Here is a 19009-nt window from a genome sequence, read left to right as displayed (position 1 = left end):
ATATATATATATATATATATATATATATATATATATATATATATATATATATATATATATATATATATATATATAGTTATAGTTATAGTTATAGTTATAGTTATATAGTTATTTATTCTAAAAAATAAAACTGATGATGTATTTCTGCAACAGTGGGCTTTACAGGGTTAAGATCTGACTATTTCTGGGCTGGTTGGAGCCCCCGACCCTAACACCGCCTCTGGCCTCCGACAACGCGGCCCCCTTCCTACAACTGCTCCCGTCATTTCAGCTCCATCCCGCCCCGGTGGCGTTCTCGTGTCTCGCCGGTGCCCCTCCCCCACCTCCAACCCTGGCTCCGCAACCGTAATGTTATGCACCGTGACGCATGCGCACAACGCCCGCCATGATGCAAATACCACTGCGCAACCAAATTCAAAGCTGGCTCGTGTAAAGAATTGGCGGGCTTGAAAAAAGGGACAGAAGGAGCGAAATAAAAGGTTTACTAACGAAGCTGCGCCCAGACCGTGTAAGCTGTGCTCACGGGAGAGAAAGCGGTTCCCCCGTTTTCACCTCAGACCGTGATCTTCGAGAAAGTTCCCACTGACCGCAACACAGCGGCGGAAAAGATGACGTCAAGTGGCCATTCCTGTTCTCCCTCTCCGGTCCGAATTATCACGTCAAAAACCGCCTAAACGCGCCACACACGCCGCCGGCAGACACACGGAGGTTCTACAAAACACTAGCGGTGCCGGTTTACTCACAGCGTCAATTAAATAAAGAGTTAAATCGTCTGACACATACCCATCTACAGTCTACTCAGCACGACGGAGCCCTTATAAGCTCGGTGGGGCTCGGACGGTCACATGACTCCGGCGGACCAATGGAAGCGCCGCTTGTATGTTTTGCTAGGCTTTTCTCGGAGAGGAGCTCCGAGCGACGAACGGCTGCGATGTTTTCAAAAGCAGCGATGAACGTCACACAGCCGTAGGCTACGGTTAACGTCCGATATTTAGGAGATAACTGTTAATATTGCGCAATATTCTACACAAAGTGGAACCCGAATGAGTCGGAGGGGACGCGAAAGCCGGGTTAAAGGTAAGCGCAAAACGAGATTTGTCGGTTGCGTAGCGCGAGCGGAACACTAAGAAGGGGAAAAAAAATCCCAGTTAGCCATCTGGCTAAAGTTGCTAATGCTAAGCTACCTTGACGTCAACTGAAAATGCGATGTTTGCTTGGTGGTGTAGTTAGTTGTGTGCCACGTGTTGTGTGTGTGAGTACTTTCCCTCCGCTAACCGTGGAGGAGGGGGGGGTGAAAAAATCTTTAGAAAACGAGCGCAACGGAGAGCCGATAGGAAAATGTCGGGGACGAAAAGCAGGGTGAGCTGGGTTAGCTTCAGCCCAGTCACCGCGGCTAGCTCAGATTAAGCGCTGGGGAGGGGGAACGTTGTGAGGGCAGTGAAGGGGCTGCAGTGGGCTTTTGTCTTTGCCTGCTGTCGTGTTGATTATTATTGCCTTTTAAATCACCCCGACTTGAATCCACCGTATGCTAGCTGCACGCTTTTACACACCCCGCCACCTCAGCACGTGAAATCAACGAAAAAACAAGCCAGCTCGTTTTTTTGTTTACTACCCAAGTTGGAACGTTTTTAGCGCTCACAACATTTACTGAAGGGAAGCACCAGCGACACAACGCTGCCGTGAGGTGGGTGGTGTTGTCTGCAATCATCCACCGAGTCACCGTTTATTTACAACCAGCCCAGTTTAGGGAATTAAAACAAAAAGAAAAACAAGCCACCAAATCGAGCGTGAAATATAGTTATGATTTCCTAATCCGCAGAAGGAACTAGCATAGCTTGAATAACCAGGAGCCAATGACTGTGACATCTTGGGGGTGTGTTGCCTGATACAAAAGCTGCCTGTTTTTAGATGGCTGTCTGTGCACCGACCGATCTGAACAGACCTGAAGCCTAAAATACACTAATTTTAACATCCATATTGTATGGAAAGGCATATGCACATTTAGATGCAGCTTATTAAAGCAAGAAGCAACTAATTGTAGTATTTTTAATGCAATTTGTCTGAAATCTGTATATTTCTTTACTATTGAGATGGCTGTCTATGCAACAGCAGATCTGAACAGAACCTGAAACCTAAAATACACTAAAGATCCACGTTGTATGGAAAGGCATATGCACATTTGAATATAGCTAATTAAAGCAAGAAACAGGTAGTTATAGTAGTATTTTTAATGCTATTTGTCTGAAACCTGCATATTTCTGTACTATTGAGATGGCTGTCTGTACAGCCACCAATCTGAACGGAACAAATGTCAACCTGAAACCTAAAATACACTAATTTAAACATCCACGTTGCATGGAAAGGCATTTGTACATTTGGATGTAGCTTATTAAAGCGAAAAACAGCTAATTTTAGTAGTATTTTTAATGTTATTTGTCTGAAACCTGTATATTTCTGTACTATTGAGATGACTGTCTGTGCAATAAACAGACCAAACGTCAACCTGAAGCCTAAAATACACTCATTTAAAGATCCACATTTTATGGAGAGGCATATGCACATTTGAATGTAGCTTATTAAAACAAACAGGAACTAATTATAATATTTTAATGCTATTTGTCTGAAACATACATATTTCTGTACTATTGAGATGGCTGTATGTGCAATAAACAGACCAAACGTCAAACTGAAGCCTAAAATACACTCATTTAAAGATCCACATTTTATGGAGAGGCATTAGCATATTTGGATGTAGCTTATTAAAGCAAACGGCAACTAATTATAGTAGTATTTTTAATGCTAATTGTGTGAAACCTGTATATTTCTGTACTATTTAGATGACTGTCTATGCAACAGCAGATCTGAACAGAACCTAAAATACACTAATTTAAAGATCTATGTTGTGTGGAAAGGCATATGCACATTTTGATATAGCTTATTATAGCAAGAAGTAACTAATTATAATAGTATTTTTAATGCTGATTGTCTTAAACCTGTTTATTTCTTTACTATTGAGATGGCTGTCTATGCAACGACCGATCTGAACAGACCTGAAGTCTAAAATACACTAATTTAAAGATCTGTGTTTTGTGGAAAGGCATATGCACATTTGAATGTAGCATAATAATGCGACTAATTATAGTAGTATTTTTTTTTAAATGCTCTTTGTCTAAAACATACATATTTCTTTACTATTGAGATGTCTGTCTGTAATGAACAGACCAAATGTCAACCTGAAACCTAAAATACACTAAAGATCCACGTTGCATGGAAAGGCATTTGTACATTTGGATGTAGCTTATTAAAGCTAAAAGCAACTAATTACAGTAGTATTTTTAATGCTAATTGTAATATTTTTAATGCTAATTGTGTCAAACTTGTATATTTCTTTACTATTGAGATGTCTGTCTGTGCATCCACCAATCTGAACAGACCTGAAACCTAAAAAACACTAATTTAAACATCCATGTTGTGTGGAAAGGCATTTGCACATTTGGATGCAGCTTATTAAAGCAAGTAGCAACTAATTCTAGTAGTATTTTTAATGCTAATTGTCTGAAACCTATATTTTCTTTATTACTATTGATATTAAATGGTTATACTCCATGTGAATACAGTGCAATAAACCGCTAAAGATGCAGAATTGATCTATTATTCACTTACTGTTCTAAAAACAGCAGTATCAAATGCAAAATGTGTTTCATGTTACCAGAAGGTAGCCATTTTTTATTCCTTTTTGTTATTGTGTTTACCAAATATAGTAATTTTTCCAGTATTGTGAAAATATAGCATTAATTTTGTGATCATAAAGAGAGGAGTTTGACTTTCAGCTACTGAACAGTACTTAGGATTACACCATAATTACTCTCAAGAGGAAGCAGCTTATGTCAACAAAACATTGGAAAATATGCCCCAATCACTCGCTGATTATTTCATCATCTAAGTGATCTAAAGAAGCTGAAGGGTTTAGATGGGAACAATGAATAACACATAGTCCTCCTGTCTTATTTTATTTGCAGTTATTCCAAATTTTCTGCGACGTAGGATCCGATTATCTTCCAGATACTTGGAGGTGAAAGTTAACAGTCGCCAACTAATATTTGTCTCTTTTCTATAGTTAGATCCCCCACATTGTGTGGAGACTTTTTTGAAGCATCCGTGTGTGTGTTTTTTTTTTTTTTTTTAACCTCATTCTTGCAGTTTTACATAACCTAATTTTAAGATACTCTGGAAGACAAAGGGTTTTGCATATTATGCATTCGGTTAAAACAAAAAGCAACACTGAGTCATTTCACTCATCAACGCACCCTAAACCAGAGATAAGGAAGTAATCGATAAAATTGTAAGTGCTTGGGGCTGAATGACAAAAAAACAATACTTCCAGGCCTCCATGACACATCATGTTTTGACATTAGTAATCCAGCAGTAGTTACTATCCATTGATGATTAAATGTCTATTTGCTATAATTACAAGTGCTTTAGCAATGATCTTATTAACTTGATGTGTATCTAAAGCTCAACAGCAATTTAAGCATTTGAGGGGAACTAAGCTTCAATTTATGTTGTCTCATCAATCCCTCAAGGGTTATAAGTAATTGTTTTGTATAATACAGTAACATGTGTTTGTTCTGGTGTGAGATTCATTTAAAGTAGTTGTTAGTTAATCCACTTTTTATTTTTTACACACTATAATGAGACATTATAAAAAATGAAAGTGTTATTCATAGCCCTGGCTGTTCAGAAACTACAGATTTCTATGTATAGAACTTGTTATTGTTGAAGTGTTTCAGGTGTAAATATGGTTGACGGTCTTTGTTGCCGTTTTGTAGTTAATTGTATGTGGAGGGATTAGCAGGCTTTTCGTTAATCAGATTCACCCGCTTTGCCGAACACGTTCTCGGGGTCATTCTCGGTAGGTATCATTTTTGTGACCGTAATGAGTTTGTGCTATTATCTCAGCGCTCTACTGGCAACCGAGGAGGCATCAGATGGTGATTTGGCTGAGAATAAATGAAGACCTCCCGCAGCGTGAAAGGTTGTGAGAATACAGAGTGGACAAATAATTGATTTTGCAGTACAATGATGTTTCTTGCATTGCGTTGTGGGTACTCTGGCATTTTTTTTTTTTGTGTGTGTGTGGTTACCCACAAATGGTTTCATTTCAGGAGGTTCAATCTGCCAATTTAGATTATTTTACATCGATCAAACAAACTACATGACAGTGACTGACATTGGATGCCAAATTTGCATAACAGACAAGGCATTAACCCTCATGTCATCCTGCGGGTCAAATTGACCCGTTATAAAGTTTGAAAATGTGGAAAAGTACATATTTTCACAATGAAACTTCTGATGTCCACATTTTCAGGACATTTTTGAACATTTTTTGGTGGGGAAAAAAAGAAATGTTAAAAATGTTTCTTAAGAATATTCACAAAAAAATCAACCAAAATCCAGCAAATTTCACTGGATTTTGGTTGATTTTTATGTGAATGTTCTTAAAGAAAATACTAGAAATTTTACTTATTATTATTATTATTATTTTTATATATATATATATATATATATATATATATATATATATATATATATATATATATATATATATCCATTATCTATACACCGCTTAATCCTCACTAGGGTCGCGGGGGGGCTGGAGCCTATCCCAGCTGACTCGGGCGAAGGCAGGGGACACCCTAGACAGGTCGCCAGTCTGTCGCAGGGCTACATATATAGACAAACAAGCACGCACACATTCACACCTACGGGCAATTTAGAATGATCAATTAACCTCAGCATATTTTTGGATTGTGGGAGGAAGCCGGAGTACCCGGAGAAAACCCACGCATGCACAGGGAGAACATGTAAACTCCATGCAGAAAGATCGCGGGAAAGCCGGGACGCGAACCAGGGATCTTCTAGCTGCAAGGTGAAAGTGCTAACCACTACGCCACTGTGCAGCCCTATATATATATATATATATATATATATATATATATATATATATATATATATATATATATATATATATATATATATATATATATATATATATATATATATATATATATATATAAAAATAAAAATTTAAAAGAATTTTTTTTACTGATATATATGTAATCACTAGATATTTTTACTTATTTTTAGAAAATATTTACAATAAGTTTTTTGGAGGATTTTTTTTTTTTAAATAAAATTTTGAAGGGAAACTGTCAAGGAATTATTGGAATTTTCTTCCTGAAGGTTTTGCAAATTTTCAGAAATTTGGGGAATTTTTTTGTTGAATTTTTGGATTTTTTTCAGACAAGGAAACAATATTTTTTGGTGCCTGTAAATGAAGACAACAGGAAGGTTAATTTGACGGCTTTTTTCAACTCTGACTTCAGCACCACAGGCGGGTCTTGATTCTCTCTAGAAAAAAATTGTTGTAGTAAAGCAGTTGATGTATATAGTTTCATTTACTTTTGTGTACAAATGCTGTAGTAATAAGATGTACACACTCACTGATTGATCAGAAAACACTTGTTCAGTGTAACGCAGCGCAACACAAAAGCAGTATAATAACCACCAGTGTTCTGCTTTTGTTCAACCCGCCACTTAGGATGTTTAGTCCTGGACATCTGTATGGCTCATCCTGTGTGTTCTAGTCAAAGAAACATGTCAAACGGCACATGGATGAACTAACACCTCTTTGACAAAGGTAGCATTTACAGCGCCGTTGTAAAGGCTTGCATTATGTTGTTGTAATGTGTTTAAATGCATCGCCGAGGGTTTTCCTGTCTCAGAAACGGCCTTTTGAAGGTGATTATGCAGGACAAGAAGCATGATAGAGTAAAGGTAATGGTCCGTGTTAGGTTATTTGATAGAAATCTGTACGTTTTCTTGTTATTTGATCAACAAAACCCAATTATTACAGCTGGTGTTTTTGAATTGCTAGGATCCTACAACAAGAAGTTCCTCCACACAGGAAAATCCCTGATTGGTTTTGCTATGAGACACTCTTTTTTAAAAAAAAAAAAAAAAAAAAAAAAGTGAACATTTGAAATGCACATCTTACTTACAGCTGTCAGGCACGTGAGCTCTAACTTTCTGAAGCTAACAATCTGATATTTGCGTACTTTATCTTGCTCTGGCAGTTTTAGTAGCTATTGTGTTTTACAGTGATAATACCGTGTATAAACTGAATAATGTCATCATCAAATCTCCATGCACACCACATGTACAGAGCGGCCAAATATTGGTTGACCTTTACCTTCAAGACTGTCGGTTTCACAAGCCAGTTGGCAAGTCTTTGTATATGAAATCATGACTAAATATGACCCATTGTCCTCCAAGAGTCCTATATTTTTGTGAGAACCGGCTTTGGATATTCTAATTTCCTCCCTTCTCGTCGTCTCTCGCTGGGTTTTCTTGACTGACTCATTTTGATCTTGTTTTCGCCGCTTCTCTACGAGCTTTTCCTTTCACTATTACCTCCTTCATCTCAGACAACAGGTTTCTTTTTGCTGCTCGTCCATGTGGCCGTGCACGCTTTCTCACGTCGTAGCGCCGTCTTGTCATTTGGTGGTTGCGACTTTTGGGAGAAACTGTAAACATGTTAAACAGCTGCTTGGGTGCGACCCCGCCGTGTATTGATTCGTGTTTGTCAGTAATACGATGGACTGAGATGCTGTGCAATTTTTGTGTTGGGGTGCCAAATGGAGTAATTCACCGGGTACTTATGTTTTCGACAGATAAACCGTCAATTATAAGTTAAAGTCCAAAATATTTACCGTTACATCTTCACGTATAACAGGGGTGTCATTAACTGCAGATTGTAAATTAGTAAAGCTATAAACTTAAAATAATTTTTAGACAATGACAAGTTGTTTTCATCATGAAGTAAAATACTAGATTGTTCACTGTTCTTTTGTGGTTTTGCATCTCATTTTTGTAATATTTTGTCCTGTTTTTGTTGGTTTTTTTTTTGTCAAATTTTTGTCTGACTTTTGTTGCTTGTCTCATGCTTTTGTTTTGTTTCTCATTTTTGTAGTTTTGTTTTTTTGTCTCGCTTGCATTGTTTGTCTATTTTGTCTATTTTTACTTTATTTGTTATTTTGTCTTTTATGTTTTTTATGTCTCGCTTGTGTTTGTCTATTTTGTCATTTGGTTCCTCGCTTCTGTAATTTTTCGTCTCTTTTATGTAATCTTTTTGTCTCATTTGCCTCCATTTTTTTGTCCCTCTTGTTTTTGTTGTTTTTTTTTGTCTGACTTTTGTCGTTATGATCATAAAGTAAAATACCAGATTGTAAATTAGAATTTTGAGAGCATTTTACTTGTCCTCTTAGCATTATAATAATAGTTATGACGTTCACCGTGGGAAGGATTTGATCAGTTGAAAAAAATATTATCCTCTCTTGCCTATCTTGGCGATGTTAAATGGCAGCATTCATCCTCTGATCACACCTGGACACACTGACTGACAGGCCTGGATTCACAAAAACACACACAAAAAAGTCTGATTTTCCTCCAGTTTTTACCAGATCTTGAAAATCTGACGAGGGGAGGATCTGCAGTCACATCAGTTTTACAGTCGAGGAAAAGCAGAGAGGGAGGAGAGCTTAAAAGCAGCGCATGCGAAGAAAATCAGCCACAAGAGGCCAATAATGGACAGTTTGATTCGGAGTGTATATCATTAACGCGGTCTTTACGACCTAATGTCCGGCCACGCTTGCAGATTCTGCTAAATTATTTTTAAACCTGTCCAAGATTTCCTAGCTTGGCGTATGTGTGGCTGGGGACTCGTACTGTGGCTTCTATACGCTCCAGCCTTTCCAGACGGACTATAAGCCTCTTAGAGAACAGGGAATGACCAAGGTGCTGTAATGCAGGAACAATTATGTAAGGGCATATTGTATTCCCTCCCTGAGATTTAGATTTAGTTGTCATAAAATGGATAACTTGTTTTTTTTTTTTTTTTTACAACGCACCGATTGTCGTGTTTTTATAATTCTTTGCGTCTTTTAAGAAACTGATGTGCGTTTCTCACTTTTTTGTCATTTTGTTTCCTTTTTGTCTCGCTTGTGCTTTTTGTCTTGTTTTCATCATTTTGTGTTTTGCTTTATTTTTTGTCTGACTTTTGTCATTTTGTGTCTCGTTTTTGTTGTTTTGTTTCTCTTTTTTGTCATTTTGTGTTTCCTTTTTGTCCGTATCGAAAGCTTTCAGAGTGTTAAGTAATTTAAGAAAAGGAAAATAAGAGGTGGCGACATAGAGGAGTGACCTTCACAATGAGGCAGAGGTGGCGGTGTGTAAATGCAGATCAGCGGGATGGAAAAGGAAGTCAATTTAGCCATTGTTCTGTCTAAAATGGTTGGATAAGAAACGATTCTTTCAGCGTGAGCATCAACCTGCTGGATCTTCAGGCTCTTCATGGCTTCTTCATCCACCAGACCTTTCTCATAGGAGTCTTATACTGGCTTGCAGTGGTATATTTAGTGGTATATTTATATTTATTTGGTATATTTTGTCTACTTTAAGTCATCAAGCAGCAACACAACTGCTTCTCTAACAAAACCAGTTTACTCATTTAACGGTCTGGAAGCAGTTCCTCTTTTTTTTTTTTTTTGAGTGATCAAACCGGGCCTGTATCTTCAGGGAAACCCCCTGAAACGGTCATAGTCCTTATTTTACTCCCTCCTCGTCAGCAGAGTGAAAGCGCCTGTTTAGTGTTGTTTAAATCGCCTTTAACCCTCTTGTTACCCTCATTTACGGCACCAAAAAACATTGTTCCCTTGTCTGAAAAAAATCCAAAAGTTCAGCAAAAAATTCCTCAAATTTATAAAAACAATTGCAAAATCTTCAAGAAGAAAATTCCTTGAAAGTTTCCCTTAAAACTTTTAATTTAAAAAAAAAAAAAAATCCCCAAATTTGGCAAGAAATAAAAAAATGAATAAAAATCTTCCAAAAAAAATCCTAAAAATATCTGGTGATTCCATATATATCAGTAAAAGTTCGAATATGTTCTTAAAGGAGCATTTTTTTAACATTTCTTTTCTTCCACCAAAAAATGTTAAGAAATTTCCCAAATATGTTGAAAATGTGGAAGTTTTCACTGTAAAAATATATATATTTTTCCATATTTTCAAACTTTAAAACGGTCAATTTGACCCGCAGGACAACACGACGGTTAATGGTTATCGAGGGCAGCGTAGCTCTTCTATCCTTGTAAGCTGAAGGTACATCAGCCCAGAAGGTGGACTGAAAAAGTTGTACTGAGTGGGGAAAAAAGGCAGAAATCATCTCAGTTTCACTTCGACTTGTCGGCTGCATTTATTGTGTGGAGCGCCAGTGCTGCTTCTCATGATGTGAAATGCCTCCGGCCAGGCCAGAGCCTATCTGCAGTCGGCCCTACCAGCCGAGGATCTGCGTCTTCCAGAGGCCCAGCGAGTGTTGGTGTGAAGAGGGTGGAGCCTCATGATTACACAATATGTGCCAGCCTTTGCCAGCAGCTGAATGTGTACAGAGCGTTGTTTTTGTCCGTTGCGTCTAGTGCGGCATCTCGGCATGTAACGGCCAGATAATCCACCGTGTTCTTTTAAAGACCCACGATCTGAGAGCCCGCAACCTTCCTGCAGGACTCCAAATGTGTGATGTCGACACAGGCATTGGGTTGTAGCATTACAGCATATGTCAGGGGTGTCCAACATGCGGCCCACAGGCCAAAAGCGGTCCTCCAGAGGGTCCAATCTGACCCTCAAAGTGTAAAAATTCCAGAGAAGACATTAACTACAGATTATAAATTAGTAAAATTATTAATTTAAAATCATTTCTAGACCATGACAAGTTGTTTTGATCAGAAAGTAAAATACTAGATTGCTCTTTTGTCATTTTGTATATCATTTTTGTAATATTTTGTCTTGCTTTTGTTGTTTTTTATCAGATTTTTTGTCATTTTGTTGTTTCCTTTTTGTGTCTGTGTTTTTTGTCTCATTTTTCTCATTTTGTGTGTCGCTTTATTCATTGTTTTGTGCATCGTTTGTGTCATCTTGTGTTTTTTTGTCTCGCTTGTGTTAGTGTACTTTTTTTTATCAGGAGTTGTGGTTATTTATAGGTTATTATGCTGTGATTTTACTGGTCAGATTGGGCTGAATGTGGAACCTGGACTAAACTGGACTTAAAAACGCTCCCGAATAATTGTCTGTCAATAAACTAATCGATTAATACAGCAGCTACTTCAGTAACACCTCTAAATCTGTCATTATTTCCACATTCCTCATGCACAAGAAGAAAGAAAACGCCTGGAGGCAAAAACCAATTTGCCCCAACCATTTCCAGTAGCAGTTTTGATGTATTTCTGTAGTCGGCACTGCATCTGAACCAGCATCAATAGCCTAATATTGATTCATTTTGAAAAGTGAGGCTGCCTGTGTGGCTAAAGGACACAATCCCAGTGACAGATACAGAGTCTTGACCTTCTTTCTGTCATTTTACAGCACACGTTTTTTATACTTAAGAGCTTAGGAGGAATTTATAGCAGACGACTCTTCAATAAGCCAACACTTAATGACACATTACAGAATGCAGACATGCAGTTTAAGTGCACTCAGTGTTTTATTGTGACTTCAGATTAGCTGTTGGTTTTTGTTCTGATGAGGCGTCTGATGCTAGTAAACACTAACCTACCCATAGCAGCACGTACCTGGTTAAAATATACAGAAAATAAATGATTTTGAAGCTGCTGCCGGCAGGCCTGGGCTATGAAACGACAGCGATCAGTAGTAGTTTTATAGTTTCCCTTAAATGCGTTACATCAGGGGTGTCCAACATGAGGCCCGCAGGCCAAAAGTGGCCTTCCAGAGGGTCCAATCCGGCCCTCAAAGTGTAAAAATTTCAGAGAAGAGATTAACTGCAGATTGTAAATTAGTAAAACTATAAATTTCAAATCATTTCTAGACCATGACAAGTTGTTTTGATCAGAAAGTAAAATACTAGATTGCTCATTTGTCATTTTGTGTATCATTTTTGTAGTATTTTGTCTTGGTTTTGTTGTTTTTCATCAGATTTTTGTCATTCGTCTCATTTTTTTGTCATTTTGTGTTTTGCTTTATTCGATGTTTTGTATTGGTTTTGTTATTTAGTGGTTTTTTTTGTCTCGCTTGTGTTGTCTATTTTTGTTTTGTTTTTGCTTTTGTCATTTTTGGTCTTGTCTATGTCATTTGTGTAATTTTTTTGTCTTGTTTTTGCCATTTGTCTCATTTTTTGTTGTTTTGTGTCTCGTTTTTGTCATTTTGCATCTCATTTTTGTAGCATTTTTCATCTTTGTTTTGTCTGACTTTTGTCGTTTCTATCATAAAGTAAATCCTCCATGGTTCAGTTCCAGATGACTAAATGCTGTGTTCCTTTGTAGACACTCTGTGATCTGGAAGTTGTAATGTGGAAATGATAAACTGAGGCTGAATGTTGATGAAATTTCACTTATTTTTCTTGATAAATTTCAGGTTGTTCATGATGTTTTGTAAAAAAGATAATTCCTTAAATGTGAACATTTTTAAAATGTACTTTTGGCACTAAAACAAAGGAAAACATGAGGAGTTGTGGTTATTTTTAGGTTATGCTGTGATTTTACTGGTCACTGGAGATCAAATTGGGCTGAATGTGGAACCTGAACTAAGATGAGTTTGACACCGCTGTCGTAACATCTTGTTAGCTGCAGATGTGCTTCGTTTTACAGTCGTGTTTGTGACTCCTTTGCCTTCAGGGGCTTTAAATGCTGCTTACAGCTTGTCCCATGTTGAAAGGAAAGGGGGACCGGGTGCTGTTTTAAAGGAGGGAAGTGCGTCCAAAGGTGATTTTTATTTGTGCACTTTGTAGAAAAAGACATACAGTTTTTTTTTTCAATTCAGGGAGCAATAATGCAACAAAACAAGATGCAGTTTTGTTGAATATTTCCAGCTGTCTCTTCCAAGATTCTACTAATTCTGAATGAGATTTTCTCTCCTCCGTCTGCACCGCGGATATCAAATTTTCTCCAACAGTCCTCCAGTGTTTGGTTCGGTCATGTGGTGCTGCGTTGGAAATAAGAACAAGACCCACGCCTAGGTCCTAACCTTTGCTCTAATCCCTCCCTCGTTCCCTCCCCTCCACCTTTTAACCCGTAATCAGCAGTGAAGGCCTCATTGTTCTCGTCCTCTGCTTGGGTATCTGATCATTAACCTACATTCAGAGCGGTGGCGTTGGCCTTCTTAAGGCTTTCAGACGCTCTCGGACCGGTTCGATGGGCGTGTCTGGAGGAGTCTGGAGCGAGTGGTTAACCCTTTTCATGCCTCTCGTGTGCAAATATCGAATTGTTTTATGAGGCTTTTGATTTGAGCGCTGTTCCTGTTTTTTATGGAAGGTTTTAATTGATGGACGAGGCACTGAGTCTTATGTAAGAATACTTATTTAGGACGTTTACACTATTCCTGGAGTGTAAAACGGCTTATTGTTTGGATAAATGTGGTGTAGGTGATACAGAAAATTAACTTTATTGTTTACTTGTACGACAGGTTATACCAGGTGTGTCCAGCATGCGGCCCACGGGCCAAAAGCGGCCCATTAACTGCAGATTTCAAATTAGTAAAACTATAAATTTAAAATAATTTCTAGACCATGACAAGTTGTTTGGATCATAAAGTAAAATACTAGATTGTTCATTGTTCTTTTGTCCTTTTGTCTAATTTTTTGAATATTTTGTGTTGTTTTTTTGTCTCGCTTTTGTCGTTTTGTTTCTCACTTTTGTTGTTTTGTGTTTCCTTTTGTCTCGCTTGTGTTGTTTGTCAATTTTTTTTGTCGTTTTGTTTCTCGCTTTTGTCCTTTTTTGTCATATTTTTATCGTTTGTCCATTTTTTTTTTTTTTTTGCTTTGTAACTTCTGTCGAAGTTTTTGTCCCGTTTTTGTTTTGTTTCGTGTCCATTGTCTCATTTTTTGTTGTTTTGTGTTTCATTTTTATTAATATTTTTTCTTGTTTTTGTTGTATTTTGTAATTTTTTTGTCTGATTTTTGTTGTTTTTTGTCTTTTATTTGTCTGACCTTTGTAGCTTGTCTCATGCTTTTGTTGACTTATTTCTCATTTTTGTTGTGTTGTTTTTCTTTTTTGTCTTGCTTGCATTGTTTGTCTATTTTTTGTCGCTTTGTTTCTCCCTTTGTCATTTTGTGTCTCTTTTTTGGAATATTTTGTCTTTTTGGGTATTTGTCTGACAAAAATGTTTTTTGCACTAAAAGACGGAAACATTTGGAGCTGTCATAATTTATAGATTATTAGTCTCTGATTTTACTGGTCCGACCCACTTCAGATCAAATTGGGCTGAATGTGAACTAAAATGACACCCCTGGATTTTACAGTCTAAACTGACATTTTGCCAGTTGTACCTGCCGGGTTAATTCAGACAGCTAAATGATGCAATTATAACCAGTTAGGGTGGCTGGCACGCTGAAAATTCATCAGAAAATTTTGGCAGCGCTTGACTGGTACCTGTCTGAACATTTGCTTATTATCACTGGCACTGGCAGCCCTACGCTTTTCCCATGTGGAAGAGATTAAACCGGAGCTCTCCACCTCTTCCCAGTAACGTAGCCGGTTTATTTATGCAACCCAACAACGACTGGAACAATGGCCAGACACTCCAGTCGGAGCAGGAGCGTTTCGTCTGTCTGGGGTTAGGATAGCGAGAAGTGAACGGATGCCTCCAGGCATCCGATGTCTTTCGCTGTTTGTTTGTCCGTGTCGAAATCCGCCTTTGGTTCAGACGACGCAGCAACTGGAGGAAAGAACTGGACTCACTTTGTACCCGGAATGCTTTACTTTCAGCTGAGTCAGGAGAGTGACTGGTTTCAGGACAGAAATAAATGAGGCTCAGTTTTATTCATGTATTTTTTTTAACAGATCTTCATGTTTCTAAGTTTAAAAAAGTGTCAAGTAGGTTGAGGAAGATTCAGGGGTGTCAAAGTCATTGCAGTTCAGGTTCCACATTCAACCCAATTTGATCTCCAGTGGACCGGAACAATAAAACCACAGCATAATAACGGATAAATATCCACAACTCCGAATGGTTCCTTTGTTTTAGTGCAAAAAGGTACATTCTGAAAATGTTCACATTTAAGGAATTATCTTGTTATAAAAAATCATGAACAACCTGAAATTTCTAAAGAAAAGTGAAATTTTAGCAGTATTATGCTTTAGTTCATCATTTCCACATTACAACTTCCAGATCACAGTGTCTACAAAGGAGCACAACATTTAGTCACTTGGAACTGAACCATAGAGGATTTTACTGGATGATCAAAATGACAAAACAAGACAAAATATTATAAGACAACATTTACAAAATGAGATGCAAAACGACAAAATATTAGGCAAATGACATGAAACAAAACAAAAAAGATACAAAAAATTATACAAAACTGTTTTAAAGTGACAAAAAATGGATAAATGACAAAAACGAGACAAAAATGACACAAAAATGACACAAATGAGACCAAATAGGACAAAAGCAAGAAACAGAAGGACAAAAGAGTAGACTAACAACACAAGCGAGACAAAAAAAACACAAAACGACACAAACGATAAACAAAACAATGAATAAAGCGACACAACATGACAAAAACAAGACAAAATATTGCAAAAATGAAACACAAAATGTAAGTAAGCAATCTAGTATTTTACTTTCTGATCAAAGCAACTTGTCATGGTCTAGAAATTACTTTAAATGTATAGTTTTACGAATTTACAATCTGCAGTTAATGTCTTCTCTGGAATTTTTACACTTAGAGGGCCGGATTGGACCCTCTGGAGGGCTGCTTTTGGCCCGCGGGCCTTTACCTTTATTGATTTTGCAACTGGCCATATTGCGATTACAATAGTATTTTGAGTAACTGTTGAGCTCTAAGGACGTGGTTTTAAAAAAAAAGGGTCAATTGGGAAAATTAATATTTCATTGTGAAACAAAGTAGCACTAACAGCTGTCAGCGTCGCAAGTTTTGGCGTGGGTCTGGGAGGCTGAATGATGGACAGGAGTCGCATGATGTCACTTTCAGTAATTGAAATGAAATGTAGGTCAAGCTTAAAACAACGAATAACCACGATAACAACAGCCTTGTAGCGACGGCAGAGATTTCACCAAACAACTCGGTCACAGTCATTGTGGAGCATCCAGAAAAAGTTGTGTGTAGCTACAGTTAGCCTACAGAGAAGCCTACTGAGGCTATGGTTACAATGATTAATTAGCAGCTCATTTTCTCACTTAATTGTTTTGTCTATTAAGGGAAAGAAAATCCTGAAAATAACTCAGAAAGTTCAAGATGACAACTTCAGATGTCTTGTAGTTTAACACGGTTTAAAACAGAATCTGATGCAAGCTGTGCAAAAGATTATAAATAGTATGAAGATTATCAACATGGATGCCTAATAATTCCCTGCTGGCATCAAATAATGGATCAGGTCACACTGCCACATGTTTACATGTTATTGATGCAACTGACAGCTGTTATTTTCAACAGTTTTCTTGCAGGTTCTTTCCTGAAATAAATCTTTTGCTTCATAAAATCAAAAGAGTATAGCAAAGAATATAGCATAATTGCAAATTTTAGATTTGCTAATTTTTTGCTATTTTTTTTCGGTAAAATGTAGGAAAAAATATAGGAAGTAGTAGTAGTAGTACTAGTACCTCTTTTACATATATAATAATTTTTAATTATAAATGCATATATATATATATATATATATATATAAAAATAAAATTTATTTTTTGCTGTTTTTTTTTCTATATTTGGGTCGTACAGGGTTAAAATTGCTTGCTGAGTAACGAACAACAACAAACCTAAAATTTCAGATTGTAAACATACAGTCACTGAATGTTCAGTATGATTAAAAAAAACGTAATGAGTTATTGCACTAAAAATAATTTATTAACGTCCTTCTGTCTTTTGAATTGAAGGGTTGGTTTGTTTTCAGGTGATGGAATAATTGGATTGGATGTTTCTAGGCCACATTACAGATTTTGCATATGGAATGTGAGGTATGCTGCTGCCGTGCATTTTGGTTTTCAATACAAACATACGTACTGCCAGCCTGTGTGTGCATACGTGTGATCCTGTTGAAGATGGCTGGCTCTTTGCTGGGTATTGTTTCCTCTCCTGTACTCTCCATAATCGGGCCTTTGCGCCTGGCTTTGTCCTGCTACTCATTAGGGAGTCGGAGGAGGAGGAGACAAGGGCTGGGAGTGGATGTGCAGCTGAGAAAGACCTCCCCCATCATTGCCCTGACAGCATACAGGACCACGAGCACGTGACTGGCTGTTTACCGTTGCAGCGAGCGTCATGCATCTCCTTGCAAATTTGCCTGCCTCCTATTGTGGGGGAAACTGACTGAAGAATTTAAACAGTCTTGCTGATATTTCTGCCGCTGTTTTAAACCAAACGACACCTTCCAGAGCCTGTTCTTCACTGCGTTCCTTTGTGTGTGCAGCTGTAAGTGCAGCCACATGGGAGACCAGGGGGAAAATCACATGTATTTTCCACATGGTGTGTGTGAGACTCACAGCAGGCAGTACTGTGTGAGCTGTAGTGGAGTAGTGTTTCTGCTGCTGCTAGTGGCAGCGTACTCTGCTGCTGTGTGTCAGCCTCGCTGCTATTCTTAGCCCTCTTCCCTCCCTGTCCCATCCTGCAGTCAGTGGATCAGGTTACCGTACTGTGTGCTCCTCATCCATCCCCATTTTAACACACCCCACCACCCTACCACTCCTCAGACCCACAAACCGCTGCACTCACGCAACGACACACACCAGCAGCCACTCTGCTGTCAGGGCCAACATGCTCCAGCACTACAGGGAAATGGTTGTTATTGTTGTTAGTCGGTGGAGTTTGAACGCAGGAACACCAGGTTATAAATAAATACAGAGACATCTGCTTCTCAGAAGGACCAGCAGTGCAGCCAGCAAGCGTAACCCTGTAAAACCTACTGCAGCATTACATATATATATGTATATATATATATATATATATATATATATATATATATATATATATATATATATATATATATATAAAAATAAATTTTTTTTTTTTTTTTTTTTTTTTTAAAGATTTTCTTTATTTTTTGCTTATTTTTTTCTATATTTGGGTTTATATATGTAATTTGTTTCCTATATTTGGGTCTTACGGGGTTAACTTGGAATTTCACCGGCTTAGTTCAGCTGCTGAAGATGGATATTTACAATTCTGACTGAGTTTTTATCACAACTTCTTGTCATGTCCAAGCAAAACAAAGATAGCTTTGAAACGGTGTCATTTTCTTGAGTCATATAATCTGATAAGAAAGTTGAGCTCCAGCTGAGTGGCGAGTTCTCTGCTGATCCACTGAGTTTTACAATAATGTTGCAGAGCCTTGCATCTAATGTTAGAAGGATTTAAAAGGCTTAATAATTCCGATTGCACAAATCATTATTATCATTACTGATTTATCAGTCTGCAGATTCTTCTAAAACGTTCGAAAACAGCAAAAAAAATCTTTCTAAAGCAAACTGTGACATTTTGAAATCCCTTTTTGTTCAACAAACACTATTAAAACCAAAGATATTACATTTACAGTCACATAAGACGGAGAGAAAATCCTCATTTAAGGAACTGAAATTAAGGAAATAAGGGGAATTTTTGCTTTAAAATTACATTGGTGATTATCCAAATAGTTTCAAAACACTATTAACTGACTGTTTCAGGTCTACTGTTCATCTGCAGTTATTTTGATAGTGAATAAATTGCTTCAGCTGTTTTATTAGGCAGAAATGCCAACCACGCTCAGAGATTTTCATCTAATTTATTTTTGCTTTTCACTTTGTACTGTTGTTCACAATTCTAATTTACTTTTTTTGGCTGTTTTTCTGACATTTTATGAACAAAATGTTTATTAGCAGAGAAGATAATTAGCAGATGAATGAATAATGGCAGTGCAGTCATTAGTGTATTTGGTTGTCTCTTTTCCTTGGCAGCTGAATTATTT

General features: G+C 37.5%; 1 protein-coding gene across 3 annotated transcripts in view; it reads left to right on the top strand.

Moving 5' to 3' along the window:
* The first annotated feature begins 895 nt into the window (after positions 1 to 895).
* Positions 896 to 19009, top strand: part of ankrd12 (ankyrin repeat domain 12) — a 43737-nt gene continuing 25623 nt past the window's right edge. For 2 of the 3 annotated variants that reach the window (XM_023273757.3, XM_023273756.3), the window contains exon 1: positions 896 to 1077. The gene's annotated coding sequence lies outside the window, so the exon portion shown is untranslated. Of the gene's footprint in view, positions 1078 to 14387; positions 14398 to 19009 lie in introns of those variants that run through there. The other variant, XM_055014203.1, reaches the window with a different exon arrangement.

This window comes from Amphiprion ocellaris, chromosome 10, assembly GCF_022539595.1.
Source record: "Amphiprion ocellaris isolate individual 3 ecotype Okinawa chromosome 10, ASM2253959v1, whole genome shotgun sequence".
Lineage (NCBI taxonomy): Eukaryota > Metazoa > Chordata > Actinopteri > Pomacentridae > Amphiprion > Amphiprion ocellaris.
The sequence above is the reverse complement of the archived record's forward strand: the minus strand, read 5'-3'. Positions and strand labels throughout refer to the sequence as shown.